Source organism: Pimephales promelas, chromosome 13, assembly GCF_988280905.1.
Source record: "Pimephales promelas chromosome 13, fPimPro1.hap1.1, whole genome shotgun sequence".
Lineage (NCBI taxonomy): Eukaryota > Metazoa > Chordata > Actinopteri > Cypriniformes > Leuciscidae > Pimephales > Pimephales promelas.
In genome coordinates this window covers 29,034,125-29,051,019 of record NC_142781.1, presented here as the reverse complement: position 1 = coordinate 29,051,019, position 16,895 = coordinate 29,034,125, and the positions used below count along the sequence as shown (strand labels likewise).

Sequence of the window (16,895 nt, the reverse complement as noted above, 5' to 3'; positions counted from 1 at the left end):
ACATCCCAACTACTGTCAGCACTGACCACCTGATCACACTATTTCTGCTCTGCACCAAATCAGAAAGCAGTTCTCTGTGCTGCATTTCACTCTCTAATGGTCCCCTCAGCACAACCAAATGACTATTTGGCAAACCATACACCGAAGTGCATTCATGCATTTCAAGAGTGTGTTGCAAGTTACGTACGGTATTAAAGATTGCTTTTGTTCGCTCTTTAGTTTTACGCCATGGCATTGTGTTGGGTAAATAAATAAAACATGAAAAACAATGAACTTATTGATGCTGATTTCGGGGGCTGAGAACAGCAGCAAGCAAATGACAGAACCACATCAGACAAAACAAACTATGTCTGCAACATGTAATTATGTTTGAAACGTGGCAACCAGGAATCGAGACAGGAATTATTTGCAAAGTCTTCAGAGATACAAGTCTGCTTCACATGGTTCCACTTTACAAGCTTAAAGAGAAACAAACAAATTGCACCTCATTTGGTTCACCAGGGATTTATTTTTAACTGCCTTTGGCTTACGCGGCAATCAATAGCGAGCGAGAGCAGCTCTGAGTTTATTCATCTAAACTGATCAGAATTTTCTAGAGCGTGGAGATGAACAATAGTGCAACATTTCTGCACAGTAAAAAAAAGAGGACAGCTTTGCGAACAAGACAAACTGCAATTGTGGTGACTGACCAGGAACAATTCAAAAGTCGCTGTCCCGCATGAGTCTGCTACTTAAAAACTCTCCTTCAAAAGCATCCAGCGTCCCTTATGATGACATGAGTGGGATTTTAAAGAACCAGAGGTCTTTTCTTGTGTGATTCAGATGCATCCTTTAATAGAGGCGGCCTTATAATTGGGCATAGAGTGGTGTTTGTTCAGCATGCCCTCACATGCGAGGCCAAGCAGGCGGGCGGTAGAGAGTCTATGAAAGGCAGCTTGGACATGTGCTGATCCAGCCTTGACGTAATTGGTCCCTAAAAACAGGAGGCTGTGGTTCAAACAGAAAAAAAAGAACTTGGATTGGCTGTAATCCTCCTTTTAGCAGCTCTGTGTGTGAAAGTGAGTGAGAGAGAGAGAGGTTGATGTCCTGTAGACTCGAGTATTGTGTTAACTCTGAGAACGTTTAAAACTCTGGCTGCTGAATCATCCAAACGCAGCGATTTCTGGGTCTTGTTGGGTTATAAATATGGAAGGGAAAATGTACGGTCAGTTAGTCATTATCATATAAAGGTCATTACACAAAAGTATTTTGACCACGAAATCTGACTGACGCTGACAGATCTATTCCACAAATAGATATTCTCTCTCTGTGATAATTACTAAAACTATATCTGTACATCAATCTGTACACACTACAATTCAAAGTTTTGGGATCAGCAATATATATATTTTTAAGATATTATTTTCATTCAGCAAGGATGCATTAAATTGATCAAAAGTCACAGTAAACACATGTACGTTGTTTAAAAATGTAACTCGGTTCTTTTGAACTTTCTATATTTGACAAAGAATCCTAAAAAAAAAAAAAACGTATCATGGTTTCTACAAAAAAATATATAGTGGCACAACTGTTTTCATCATTAACAATAAGAAATGTTTCTTGAGCAGCAAATCAGCATAAGTATGATTTCTAAAGGATCATGTGACACTGAAGACTAGAGTAATTATGCTAAAAATTCAGCTTTACCATTTACATTTTAAAATATATTCAAATAGAAAACAGTTCTTTTAAATTGTTCACAACATTACTGTTTTTACTGTATTTTCGATTAAATCAATTTGGTGAGCATAAGAAACTGTAGGAAAAAATTGGTCACACTTTAGATTAGGGTCCAATTCTCACTATTAACTATGACTTTTGCCTCAATGAACTCCTAATTACTGCTTATTAATAGTTAATAAGTTAGTTGTTAAATTGTAAAAAAGTTAAGTACAATCAACACTTTAACTTAAAGGGATAGTTCACTTTGAAATTAATTTTTGACATGTTTTAGCTTACCTGAAGGGCATCCAAGATGTACAGTAGGTGTCTTTGTTTCCACAGTAGTTTCAATTTTGATCTTTTTAGATCAAGTCAGTCATATAATGCAGGGTTATGGTCACCACCTCAAAGAGCATGCACAGAGAAGTCCAAATTAAACATGATTTAATGACTCATAAATGTAAGTACACATTGATGGCCTAAGACAAAAAAACGAGCGTGTGTGAGAAAATGAACAGTATTTATATCGTTTTTTACCTCGTGTAAACACAGCCACGTCCAAGTGATCTGAAGGCACGGGCGCTTCGGTCTGAGCAAGCGGCGGAAATCCCCGGAAGTGATCTAAATGTGGTTGTGAAAAAAAATTCAACATTGTCTGTTGATATATCGAAATCGTCTTCCATTGCGATTTCCTGTATATCAAAATAAGTTTAGATCGTTAAAAGTGAAAGGTAAAACTTCCAAAATCTCTGAGTAAACAATTTAGCTCAATGGATGGTTTGACCTAAAAATATCAAAATTGAAAATATTGCGGAAACAAAAGACACCTACATCTGGGATGCCCTTGAGGTAAGCTAAAACATTTCAAAAATTATTTTCAAAGTGAACTATCCCTTTAAATTACATTAAACTGAAATGTGTTGAATCTTGTATTTCCTATAAAATAATTTCTTAGTGAGAATTAATAGTTAATTAATTATTAATTAAAAGTGGACTCTAACCTTAAGTGTCACCAAAAAATCTGAACGACTTGTTGACGCTATTAATTTAGTTGACACACTTATTTATTTTTTTCTATAAGTTTGTTTAAAACGAATTGCCTCTGTCATACTTTTCCATGCATGCAATAGAAGCCACTTCAGTCCTCTTGAATGCAACAGTTCAACGGACACGGTCTGAAAGTGTGCTTGAGGGGGGATGGGAGGACAGAAGGAGGTGCTTTAATCCTCAGAAATAAACTGACACTAAATCTTCTGTTCTTTTAAGAACTCCTCACACGCTCCTTTGAAATGAGAAAAAGAAAAGATGTTGAAGTTCAGCAAAGAAAGAGAGCCACAGAAGTTAATTTCAAGTTCAGCAAATCCAAACTAATTAACATGTGATCCAATCAGGAATGCAAAAGCACAAAGAAATATGGCATTTTCAACCTAAAATTGTGTATAAAAGTGTATAGCAATGAGTAGATTCACTTTATTGTCAATGCCAAGCGTGTGGGCTTGAGGTGGGTGCTGAGAGACTTCGTCCAGCACAGCTCTCACTTTGAACCTAAAAATCAAAGGCTTATTTTTGCCATGTTTACAGGACAAGGATACAAAGAACTGCGAGGGGAAAAATGTGCATGTTATTTCTCAAAACTCTTGTCAAAGCTTGTTCGTATTTTGGGAAAAGGTGAGAGAAAGCTCAACATTTTTCTTGTACTTAGGATAAAAAGATTATCTATCCTGAAATGCACTGCATTGTTGTTGGTGCTTGTGTACAATTGCATGTCCGCTAGGGGAATGAAGGAATGATGGGAAATTTAAAGTGAACAGCTGATGTGGTTGAGGTTTTTCTGTTGTGGTTGAGGGGGGTCAAGCCTTTTGAACAACAACAATACACACTGGACACTAACCTTTGACAATTATTCCCAGAAAGAACGTGGTGGTGACCGCTTGGGCTCATTGTTCCCACCCGGCTGGTGTCCATCCTCAATTGGAGGGAAGAACTTGACCTACAACTGTAAGAAATTTGTGTCAGTCATAAGGAGCAATTACATACAAGGCTCAACAATAAGTGACCTTTCAGAAAATGGGAATAGCGCTATAGATGCTAAGATGTCAGCATTAGCATTGCTTACAAACTTGCTGATTAGCATTGCCTCCAATCAAGTTGCAAATTGAAATGAATGTGAAAAATTAAAAACAAAAGCACAAAAACAACTGGAAAATAAAGTAGATTGATCGCATTTGCATTCACTTGCATGATTTGAGGAATTTATAAGGTAAATCAGCCCATTCTCACTCCCAAGGCGTCACCTAACTCTGACGCCTTGGGAAGCATTTGGACATGCTTCAATATCTGACGCTTTGGGCGCCCTTTAGCGTCAGTTAGATGACGCCCTAGGATCGCGTGTACCCTACCCCCACCCCACACCACACCTAAACCTAACCGCGTCCTCTAACTGACGCTTTCCTTTAGCGTCAGTTAGATGACGCCGTAGGATCGCGTCATGTAAGTGACGCTAAAGGGCGCCTAAAACGTCAAATATTGAAGCATGGTCAAAGGTGACGCCTTGGGGTGAGAATGCGTTGGGTAAATTGTAGTTTATGCAAATGCTTTATAGGGAATAAAAATAAAGTGCCTAAAATTATGCTCTTTACCTTTCATGGAGACACGTGGCCAATGCTACTCATTTCTGGCACCACAGCATTGTTATACATAGAGCATATACTGTAGAGTATAATGATTGTGGCATGTGAATACGAAGCAGTTGATACAAGTTGATTGTGCAATAAATTATAATACGTAAAGTGACCACGTCAACTGCATCTACCAAAGGTTTGAATCACCGCCAAAAGCCACATCTCCACTCTGCACCGACGTGACTGGGAAAGCGATCCACATGTTCCAATACTAAAGGCTTCTTCAGGGCCAGCTGAAATCTGGGTAACAGATCTGAGTAAAGCTGTTAGATGCAAACATGTTCGTCAGATGTGACATGCTGTGATGATGGAAAAAAAAGGTTGTCTTTAATAAATCCCTTTGGATAATGTGGAAGATAGAATATAAAACAGAGATCCGATTGAGCCTAAATGTGTTGTTTTGCAAGGAATAGTGAACATTTCACAGATTTTCCTCTGTGAAACAAAACTGAGATGTTGTTCACAATGTTATGAATGTCCAGCATTGCTCTCACTGAAAAAAAACAACAACTTTGTTACATTTTTCCTTTTGTGTTTAGACAGAAAAAGTAAAGTCAAAGGAGCGACCTAAATGTGAGTGAAATCAGAGGTCAAAGTTGAAGTATAGTTCACTAAATCACGAGCATCATTAGCGCTAGCATTTCCACTCCATCTACACAACAAGAGCAAAACAGAGAAAGTTAGATTTAGCCTAAAGAAAGGATGAAGGGAAAGAGAAAACTGCCACTTCTGTAAACAAATCGAGTGCTAGGTTGTTTATCTGCAGATCTGGCATAAAAAGCGAATTGCTCCTGAGAAAATCTACTGCATAAGTAGTCTGGCTCCAGCGCTGTTATTTAACACGTTTTTAGAGCATTGAGCAATGTACCAACAACTCAGGGGTACTTAAGGTCTGTAGCTTTCACAATGTTAATACTTTCTGCAATCACTAAGGCGTAAAATGTGTTTTTTTGTGGTTGGTACAACTTGGTGATTACAGTATAATGCACCTGGCAATTTACATTAATATGGCACACGATGTCCTAGGAGTATTTTTGTTAAAAGAAATTGTTTAGAGGCTTGATTTTATTTATTAGGTAACACTTTACTTGAAAGGGTTGTGCATAAGACTAACATGACACCTTCATAATGACATGACATGTTATGAATATGAAGGAAGTTTTATGCATGTTTGTGACAACTATCATTAAGTGTAATTCGCTCATTTATATTTTTAATGCAATTATGACATTGTTTGAGATGTCTTTGTTATGACACCTTGACATAAACCAATGCATCATAACCTGTCAGTGTCTTTGTCATGACAACTTGACATTAAATTAAGTTAAACTGTCATGTGGTTGGTGTTGACATTAGCTGTTACGAGGCCATTATAACTGTGGCATGAATATTTTTCGTGACCTCAACTACAGTTGTACTAATTGAATTTGTCATTGAAAAGTTATAATGGCTTCATGGCAGACAACTTGACATTACTTGACAACACAACCTGTCATAAACATGACATAGCAGATTAATGATCAAACTAAGAAACCACTTAGCTTTATTGGTTGACATTACATTAAACTGTCAGGTGGTTGCTTTTGACATTGGCTGCCATGAAGCCATTATAACTTTTCATTGACAAATTCAATTAGTACAACTGTATTTGAGGTCACGAAAAATATTCATGCCATGTTATAATGGCTTCGTAACAGCTAATGTCAACACCAACCACATGACAGTTTAACTTAAAGGGTTAGTTCACCCAAAAATGAAAATTAAGTCATTAATTACTCACCCCCATGCTGTACCAACCCCGTAAGACCTTCGTTCATCTTCGGAACACAAATAAAGAAATTTTTGATTGAATCTGAGAGCTGGCTCACTCTTCCATAGACTGCCTAAGGGACTGGCTCTTGACTGCCCATAAAGTCATTAAAGAAAAGGTTTAAATATTCCATGTGCCTACAGCGGCTCAATTATAAGTTTATCAAGCGACGAGAATACTTTTTGTGCGAAAAAAACATCAATAACGACTTTATTCCACTATTCCATTACTTCCTTATAGGCGCATGCGCGAGAACTGAGACGAGGACGTTCTCATTCGTCTACTTCTTGTTACCGGCTGCTCACCGCTTAGGAGTTTTACCGCCCCCTACCGTATAAGATGATGTGCTGATATAGCTGGAAGCGCAAAACTTTCTGTTTACAAGCAGAGGAAGATGCGCGCTGTACATACGCTTTTCAATTAGCGTATTTTCCGCACTATAAGGTGCACTTAAAAGCCTTTAATCTTCTCAAAAAACGACAGTGTTCCTTATAATCCGGAGCGCCTTATATATGGATCATCATTTTATACGGTAGGGGGCGGTAAAACTCCTAAGCGGTGAGCAGCCGGTAACAAGAAGTAGACGAATGAGAACGTCCTCGTCTCAGTTCTCGCGGATGCGCCCATAAGGAAGTAATGGAATAGTGGAATAAAGTCGTTATTTATGTTTTTTTTCGCACAAAAAGTAGTTTTGTCGCTTGATAAACTTATAATTGAGCCGCTGTAGGCACATGGAATATTTAAACCTTTTCTTTAATGACTTTATGGGCCGTCAAGAGCCAGTCCCTTAGGAAGTCTATATAGGACTGATCTAGCTCTCAGATTCAATCAAAAATATCTTTATTTGTGTTCCGAAGATGAACGAAGGTCTTACGGGGTTGGAACAGCATGGGGGTGAGTAATTAATGACTTAATTTTCATTTTTGGGTGAACTAACCCTTTAATTTAATGTCAAGTTGTCATGACAAAGACACTGACAGGTTATGATGTATTGGTTTATGTTAAGATGTCATAACAAAGATCTTAAACAATGTCATATTTGCATTGAAAATGTCATTATTGAGCGAAAGACACTTAATGACAGTTGTCATAAACATGCATAAACCCTACTTCATATTCAAGACATATGTCATGTTATGATTATGAAGGTGTCATGTCTGTCTTATGCACACCCCTTCAAGTAAAGTGTTACCTTTTAGGTAACAATTAGATATGTAGTATCAACACTTTTCTGACAAAAGAATGAACTTTAAATGTTTAATAGCTTTAGTTCACAAAACAAATTACTCACCCTCAAGCCATCCTAGGCGTATATGACTTTCTTCTTTCAGCAAAACACAATCAGAGTTATATTAAAAAATATCCTGGCTCTTCCAAGCTTTATAATGTAAGTGTATAGTGACTTATATTTTAAAGCCCCAAAAAAGCACAGTCATCCATCATAAAAGTAATCCATAAGGCTTCAGGTGGATAATAAGGGACTTCTGAAGTAAAGTGATGGATTTTTGTATAAAAATATCCATATTTATAACTCTATAAACTATAATCACTGGTTTCTGGTAACACAAGTCGAGTTTTGGCGGAAGAATGACCTCTGACCTGCCGATGAATGATGATGAATGAACAATAAAAACATTGACAGCCAATCAGAATCCATCCTGCTTTAAAGGGATACTCCACTTTTTTTTGGAAATAGGCTCATTTTATCACTCCCCCAGAGTTAAACATTTTAGTTTTACCGTTTTCGAATCCATTCAGCCGATTTTCTGATATTTAGAAGAATATCAGTAACCAGACAGTTTCTGGTCTCATTGACTTCCATAGTATATTTTTTCCTACTATGGAAGTCAATGAGACCAGAAACTGGTTACTGATATTCTTCTAAATAGCAGAAAATTGGCTGAATGGATTCGAAAACGGTAAAACTCAACTGTTTAACTCTGGGGGAGTGGTAAAATGAGCCTATTTCCAAAAAAAAAGTGGAGTATCACTTTAAGGAGCATGAGCATTTAAAGCGGCAGACGACAAAACTGCAACATGCTTAGAATAAACAGAACTGCTAATAAAGTAATCATTATCGATATCGAAAATATTATTATTATTATAAATTAAAAGCACCAATTATATATTATAAAATAATTCTTTCATACCCTATTCATGGAAAGTTGTATTTTTATACTGCAGCTGAACTATTGACAGAAGAAATAAACACTTTTTACAGCGTTGAGGGAAATGAACCTTGATGACGAGACACTAAACACTGCTAAAAAGTGCGGAACTGGCTTGATGTGTCTGAGGTGTGATGGTACATCTCTCGCAAAGCAGTTCCCAAGTCTTGACGTATTAGGCCGTTATTGTTCGCCTTCCACACAGGATGTCACATGGGCCTGAGTATTTGTGTCAACGTGGGAAGAGGCAGTTTGGGAATCCTAAGTGGAATCAACAGGAAGAGGATTGGAGTCGGTTCTCCCTCTCATGTACGGCACTGAACCCCAGCACGCGTGATATCCTCTTCCTCAGCTTGAGAGACGCTGTCTCCCGGCAACGGCTGACTGAGAGCCGTCATTGGCCAAAGCGCTCTAAAGGGTGGCCTTTAATAACAGCGATGTCCCAGAACGCAACTGAAATGTTAATAACGTTACAGCCACACTAGGGGAAGGCTTTTGAAACTCACTTTACATCTCATCAACATAGGCCCGATTTAAAAGTCGCACGGATGAAGGGTGACAGCGCTGATGCTTTAGTGGGTCCCGAAAGCACTGTTTCGTCCTGCCAAGATCACCTCTACATGTTAAATTCCTCTGGCTGACGTCCTCCCCCTAACACCTGACCTGGGATCAGATTTCTCCGAGTAATGGGAAGGAAAGAGAGCCAATGCTGATGCCTGACAGTCGCTGGAGCGAGAAGTGTCAATGCTCTGTTACGTCAGCACTTCTCAAGAGTGAGGATGTGCACATGCTCACTGTTTGACAAGAACGTCTGGTCGCCAAAATAAGCCTCCATATTTTCTCGCCGGGAATGACTGTTTTGGGATGTCTGTGTAAATGTTACTGGACTGCCTCAGAGGTTTAAAAGCATGCTTTGTCAGGGTTTTAAGATGACAGGGCTTCTTTCTTCTATGTTCTATTTTGGTCTTTGTTCAGTGGTTTGCATGAGCTGCAGAAATCTGTGAAACGGTTGTGCACCGAAATGGCCTTTCACTAACGGCGTCACTTGGTTTTGTGGAGTCCGGAAGGACACATTTAGAGGGCCCCACTCATCACAGGTCCCGGGACAATGTTCTCCAATGACGAACCTGCATTCACACTAATTCATAATTAATTCATTAATTTTCATGACAATTAAGAATATTTCCCACCGGAATTCTAATTATTGTTATGCATATGAATGCAATACTTTTTAATTTAAATTTATGTTGTTTTTTTTTTGTAACTCCCATTATTACCAAATTATTACCAATGAGATTTTCATTGCTATAATAATAAAATATATATGTTTTATTTTATTTTTTTTATAACCATATTGCAAAAATTCTTAATGGTTTATTAAATATTGTATATACTGTTTTCACATTTTTTTATTGCATTTATTGATTTTATTTAATGCTCAATATTTAATTAATATTTAATTTATTGCTTATTTTTATCTATTAAATATTTTAATTCAATATTTTCAATAATATATTACAATATATATATATATATATATATATATATATATATATATAAAGGCAGTACAACAGTTCCCTATCGTAGTCACTTCGAGTTACGTCAGAAGTGACGGAGATTGGGGGTTTCGCATAGAAAGCCAATCCTCTTCGAGTATTAAAACACGAGCCAATGGCATGCAATGCCTTGGGGCTGCGGAAATTTGCATAGCGTACTCCGCCCTACTCCGTGAGTATAAAAGGAGGAAGTGAACGCAACCGCAGTATGTTTTCGCTTCGGAGCCAAGAGAACCTCTTCACTCCTGGAAGCACTGTTCAAGACTCTTCGAGACGAGCGTCCTCTTCAGTGTTGGTGTGACGGCGGTACCCAGCGAGATTCTGCATCGCCTGCGATCTGAGCAGTGGTCTGCCAGACTTTGCGCTTCTCCCTGGTCGCTTCAGCGCTGAAAGAGTGAATTTCCTCCTCTCATTGAAAGAGCTGCACGCGCACGTCTTTTTAAAGACGGTTCGCCCGTGCTCTTCTGGGTGTGATTGATTTCTGTCGTCATCTGATGGTCACGATCGCTGCTTTGTATGCCTGGGCATTTCAGCATGCAGCAGCAGCGTTCGTGGATGACTCATTTTCCTTCTGTGGGAACATGACCATCTCTACACTGAGGTCGAGACTCAATGATCTCACTTGAGTGAGAGTCCCGGTCCCCCCCGCTCGATCGGTTTCCTCCATAGGGGGCCCGTCGACCCGGGGACCTGGTGATTTACGGTGATGGTGTGGATAAGTCCCGACGATTTCTCGGGCCACACCTCCCGCCTCAGTGCGAGAGCCAGCGAGCGTTAGTTCGATTCAGTCAGTTGCTTCTTCGGTGGCACCGGCTGCTTCGGGCAGCGCTCCAGATGATGATGCGATGTCGATCACAGCATCACTAGGCGGGCTTGACTCCTCGGGAAGTGAGGATGCGGCCGCGTTGCCTCCCTCGGGAGCGTCAGCGCCGCCGTGTCTGATCCCGCGATGATGGCCGTGCTATCTCGGGCGTTCGTGAGCATCGGGTGGGGGTGGAACTCCGCCCCTCCCCGATCTCTCGCGGCTGAATAATTGGTTTTTGGGTAACGCTGCCGCCTTACGGCCACGGCCAACCCCAATTTCCTTTTTTCCCCGAGTTGCATGCGGAACTGACACGCACTATAAAAAAAAAAAAAAAAAAAGCGTGCTTAGTTCCCCGCCCTTCCTCCCCTCGGCGATGCGGCTGTCTGTGGGTACGCTGGGGCTCCCCCGGTCAACCGGCGGTTGCTCTCAGATGCCCCTCCAAAGCCTATGGGTTCTCGTCGTCTATGGCGGCGCGATTCTGTAGAGCGGCGGGACAGGCAGCCTCCGCCCTGCATATGATGAGCACCTACAAAGCTAGCTGCTCAGGAATGTGCACGAGGAGGTGACGGACCAAGCGAGCTGCGAGCCTGTCGCCTACCTTGTCCTTAAACGGGTCACGGAGGCGGTCGCTCGCTCCCTTGGTCAGGTGATGCCCACCGCTGTGGTCCAGGAGCATCATAATGTTCGGCGGTGCGGTCCAGGACTTTGCCCAGCACTTCTCGACCGCCTAGGAGCAGACGAAGGCGGTTTCTCTGCCCCGTCGGCCAGCTGCTGCCTCCAACCAGCCGTCGGCTCGGACGCCTCCGCCAGCTCGCCGCCGAGGACGCCCCCCTGCGGCTCCCTTCCCTCCCACGCGGCCCCAGCAGCAGCCTTCAGCCGGTTCGCGTCGCGGAGGAGGCCACAGGTAAGCGTCCCAAGCAAAGAGCCCCCCTCAGGCCGCGTGCCCCGCTAGATGCCAGGCGAAGCGATGTTCCTGAGGCGGGCCGCTCAGTGATAGTGTCATGGTTTTTCTCAGGAGGCGGTGGCAGGGCCCCTCCTTCCCCGGTGGAGGGCCGGTGGAGAATCTTTTGTTCTGGCTAGCTCCCTGAGCTGGTTGAGGAAAAGCTGACACTGTCATTGAGCACACAGACTGGAATGAGCGCGCACGACGTCCAGTGCGTCGCCCCGTTCATTCCTCTCTGTCTCGGAGGGCGCGGAAGGGTGCGTGTGTCGTCCCCGGGCTACGCCAATCCCTTCCCCCTCTGTCGCCAGACCCCCGGCAGAACAGACCCCCGTGGAACGCTCTGCCTTCCCTGGTCTCTTCTGTCGGGGAGCGGGTTTCGACGGTGCATCCGGACGGGGTAACTCCTGCACGCATGCCGGTCGACCCGCCTCGCTGCCCCTCCGGGGGGACGTCTGTGGTTCGCATGACCCCGTTGGCTCACTTCCTGGAAGCCTGGCTAGCGCTTCCCGGGGTTCCCGCTGGGTCATCAGAACGATCGGATTCGGCTACGCGATTCAGTTCGCACGGTCTCTTCCCCGCTTCAGGGGAGTTCGCTCCACGATGGTTGGTGGCAATGCCCCAGTCTTGAGAGCGGAGATTGCGACCCTGCTGGCGAAGGGTGCAATCGAGACGGTCCCTCCAGCCGAGGTGAGGTCCGGGCTTTACAGCCCCTACTTCATTGTCCCCAAGAAAGACCGGTGGGTTACGACCGATCCTGGACCTGCGCATTTTGAACCGTTCTCTCCATCGACTACCGTTCAAAATGCTCACGGCCAAACGCATTTTCGAATGTGTTCGGTATCAGGATTGGTTTGCAGCGATCGACCTGAAGGACGCGTACTTCCATGGCTCCATTCTCCCTCGACACAGACCGTTTCTTCGGTTTGCCTTCGAGGGCCAGGCATACCAGTACGCCGTTCTCCCATTCGGCTTAGCTCTGTCCCCTCGCGTCTTCACGAAGATCGTCGAGGCAGCCCTTGTTCCCCTTCGCGAACACGGGGTTCGCATCCTGAACTATCTCGACGACTGGCTGTTACTAGCACACTCTCGAGCTCAGGTTTGCGAACACAGAGACCTGGTGCTACGGCACCTAGCCCGTCTGGGCCTTCGGGTCAACCGGGAAAAGAGCAAACTTTGCCCCGTGCAGAGGATCTCTTTTCTCGGCATGGAGATAGACTCGGTCGCCATGTCCGCGCAGCTCACGAACGAGCGCGCGCACTCACTGCTGGCTTGTCTTCGACAGTTCGAGGGCAAGAGTGCGGTTCCACTGAAACTATTTCAGAGGCTCCTGGGGCATATGGCATCCGCGGCCGCGGCAACGCCGCTCGGTTTGCTTCATATGAGACCGCTTCAGCTGTGGCTTCGCGATCGAGTCCCGAGGTGGGCATGGCATCGCGGCTCGCTCCGAGTTCCAGTGACTCCGACGTGCCGCCGATCCTTCTTCCCGTGGTCGAACCTCAGCTTTTACGGACAGGGTCCCTATTCAGCGAGTTTCCAGGCATCTCGTTGTCTCCACGGATGCGTCTACCACGGGTTGGGGTGCCATGTGCAATGGGCATGCAGCCGCCGGTTCCTGGACAGGAGCCCAGCGCCTCATGCACATCAATTGCCTCGAGCTGTTGGCAGTACGGCTCGCCCGGCACCGCTTCCGAGCGTGCTCTAGGGCCAGCATGTGCTTGTCCGCTCAGACAACACTACGGCAGTAGCGTACATCAAACACCAGGGGGGGTCTACGCTCGCGCCGGTTGTCGCAGCTCGCCCGCCACCTCTTGATATGGAGTCAGAAGCACCTGAGGTCCCTTCGTGCAGTTACATTCCTGGAGACCGGAACCGGGCAGCCGCGAGCTGTCCCGGGCCCGTCCCATCTCCGGCGAATGGCGACTCCATCCCCAGTCGGTCCAGCTGATTTGGGACCAGTTCGGGGAGACACAGTTAGACCTGTTCGCCTCTCGGGACTCGTCCCACTGCGCCCAGTTATTCTCTGACCCGCGGCTCTCTCGGCTCGGATGCGCTGGCGCACAGCTGGCCACGGGGCCCACGCAAGTGTGCGTTCCCCCAGTGAGCCTCCTTGCACGGGTGTTGTGCAAGATCAAGGAGGACGAGGAGCAGGTCTTGCTGGTAGCCCCCTACTGGCCCACCAAGACGTGGTTCTCCGAACTCTTGCTCCTCGCGACAGCACCTCCTTGGCCTATTCCTCTGAGACCGGACCTACTCTCTCAGAGACGGGGCACTCTGTGGCACCCTCGTCCCGATCTTGGAGGCTGCACGTGTGGCTCCAGGACGGGACGAGGCAGGTTTGAGTTCGCTGCCACCTGCGGTGGCGGCAACCATCACTTCCGCAAGAGCGTCGTCCACGTGACACCTTTATGCGTTGAAGTGAAACCTCTTCGTCAATTGGTGTTCTTCTCGCTGAGAAGACCCCCGGAGATGTTCGATCGGAGTCATGCTTCCTTCCTGCAAGAGGGGTTGGAGCGCAGGCTGTCGCCCTCCACCCTTTGGATTTATGTCGCGGCCATTGCCGCGTCTCATGATGCAGTGAAAGGTAAGTCTATGGGAAGCATGACCTGGTCATCAGGTTCCTGAGGGGAGTGAGGGGGCTAAATCCGCCTCCCTCCCCTCCTGCCCTCTGGGGACCTCTCAGCAGACCTGGGTGCTCTGCAGAGGCCTCCCCTGGAGCCTTTGCAGTCGGTAGAGTTTTTGCCCTGTCCTATGTGACAGCACTCCTGATTGCATTGGTATCCATCAGGAGAGTAAGGGACCTGCACGCACTCTCTGTTGACGAAGTGTGCCTGGAGTTCGGGCCGGCTTACTCTCACGTATTCCTGAGACCCCGGCCTGGATATATGCCCAAGGTTCCTACCACTCCCCTCCGGGACCTGGTGGTGAACCTGCAAGCGCTGCCCCTGGAGGAGGCAGACCCAGCCTTGGCACTGCTCTGTCCGGTACGTGCTCTCTGCACCTATGTCGACAGAACGCAGTGGTTCAGGACCTCAGACCAGCTCTTTGTCTGTCATGGGGGGAGCCAGAAGGGAAGGGCTCTCTCAAAGCAACGGCTGTCCCACTGGATAGTGGATGCCATTGCTTTGTCTTACCAGCAGCAAGGCCTTCCGTGCCCCCTTGGTGTGACGGCCCATTCCACTCGGAGTGTAGCCTCCTCTTGGGCTTTAGCGCACGGCGCCTCGCTAACAGACATCTGCAGAGCTGCAGGCTGGGCGACACCCAACACCTTCGCCAGATTCTATAATCTGCGAATTGAGCCGGTATCCTCTCACGTACTCGTTCGGCCAGTTCTGGATCCGCTCAGGTGTCTTCGCTTGCTCGCCACTCCACTCCCCGGACTGGATAAGTGCGATATTTCCTCAGTTCTTCCATTGAAGTCTTGAGTCCTCCAGCACCGACGATGCGGGCACCACTGCGTTGCTCTGGATGCTAGCTAGGTGCCTCCATGCGCACGGTTCCCCATGGTAACCGTCTCATGTGTATTATCCACTGTAAGCCTCTCTGAGCATGTGTCTTCCCTTGGCAAGCCATCTGCCACCCCTGGAGTTTAAATCAGTAGCCACCTGCGGTTGGTACTCCAGTGTTCCATATGCGTTCCTATGTGGCCATATGTGTATCCTTAAGTCCTCCCTTCGGTAGGCAGCTGGTAGCATGTCCCCCTCGGGATATGTTTCCCAGTGTACCTTGGTAATCCTGTGTCAAAGTCGGATCCCCAAAAAAAAAAAAAAAAAAAAAGAGGTAAGGCTCGGGGGTTCAGTCTTTCGCAGGGCACTGGAAGACAGCTTGAAGATGGCGTGATGGCACAGACCCCCAATCTCCGTCACTTCTGACGTAACTCGAAGTGACTACGATAGGGAACGTCTCGGTTACGTATGTAACCCTCGTTCCCTGAGTAGGGAACGGAGACGTTACGTCTCCCTGCCACTTCTGCTGTATCGCTGGGTAGAGGCCGAGTTCAGTCTTGGCTCCTCAGCGAAGACATACTGCGGTTGCGTTCACTTCCTCCTTTTATACTCACGGAGTAGGGCGGAGTACGCTATGCAAATTTCCGCAGCCCCAAGGCATTGCATGCCATTGGCTCGTGTTTTAATACTCGAAGAGGATTGGCTTTCTATGCGAAACCCCCAATCTCCGTCACTTCTGACGTAACGTCTCCGTTCCCTACTCAGGGAACGAGGGTTACATACGTAACCGAGACGTTAGTACCAAAATGCAAAATGCAAAAAAAAAAAAAAAAAAAAACACTTAATTGTAGCTAATGGAAATTTTAGCAATATATATTTTTATCTTTTAATCTCAGGGTGAAATGTGCCCCAGCAATGTTTTTGACCGGCTGTGAGATTGAACATAGGCTACTTACTTTATTCAAGACAAACAATTAGTCGTAACCTCAAACTCTGCTGTGCAAAACTACCACTACAAGAAATCTGGCATCTTTAAATTATATTGTGAGTGGCTAAACAAATATTTTAATTGCTCCTCTGAAAGCTTGTAAAAAAACACCAAAAGATGAACAAATACTTCAACTGGGGAATTGAATTGCCAAAGAACACTTTCAAATGTTTAGCATTTTCTTTTCTTTTGGCTTTGATTTTGCAAGTGTAAACAACTTTTCCAACAACCCGAAGGTCTGTCTTTGACACCGGCATCTCCCATGGCCTTTTCTGCAGCCGGCCTTTATTTTTCTTCCCACAGAGGAGCAGCCACAGGAAGTTGAACTACTTGTGCAGAAGAGTGCACTTGGGACAATGTACATTAAACGTGCTGGACTGCACACACACACACACACACACACACACAGAGAGAGAGAGAGAGAGAGAGAGAGAGAGAGACACACAAAACACCAATCAGACACACACACTCACACACACACACACACACGACACGACACCAATCAGACTCATCATTACCTTCCCAAATTCGTTTGACTGGAACAACCATTACTGGCCTTAACACACTGGTGTCACACACGTCAGCGCTCCCTCGCCACAGCAAAGAGACACACTCTGCCAGGTTTGGTGTGTATATGTGTGTGACACTACGCGTTTCCCGTTTGTATGTACACAGCTCCAAGGCATTGACTGGAGATGATAAACAGAGAAAGAAAGAGAGAGTGGGGGTGGAGTAAACTCATTAAACTCTGAGATGTGGCATGCAAAAAAAATCCCATGACGGGTTACTGTAATGGAGCA

General features: G+C 45.2%; 1 long non-coding RNA gene across 3 annotated transcripts; it reads right to left on the bottom strand.

Annotated features, from left to right (window-relative positions):
- Positions 1–287: 287 nt before the first annotated feature.
- On the bottom strand, positions 288–16,895 carry LOC120493423 (uncharacterized). 3 transcript variants are annotated; one of them, XR_005625721.2, is made up of 6 exons: positions 16,614–16,895; positions 3,593–3,697; positions 2,813–2,983; positions 2,239–2,322; positions 1,999–2,105; positions 288–987 (listed from the first exon to the last, which is right to left on the bottom strand). It is a non-coding gene; the product is annotated as an uncharacterized LOC120493423 (long non-coding RNA). The 3 variants fall into 3 exon arrangements; XR_016146066.1 differs by having other exon boundaries at positions 2,239–2,983; XR_016146067.1 differs by lacking the exon at positions 16,614–16,895 and adding an exon at positions 4,341–5,498 and having other exon boundaries at positions 2,239–2,983.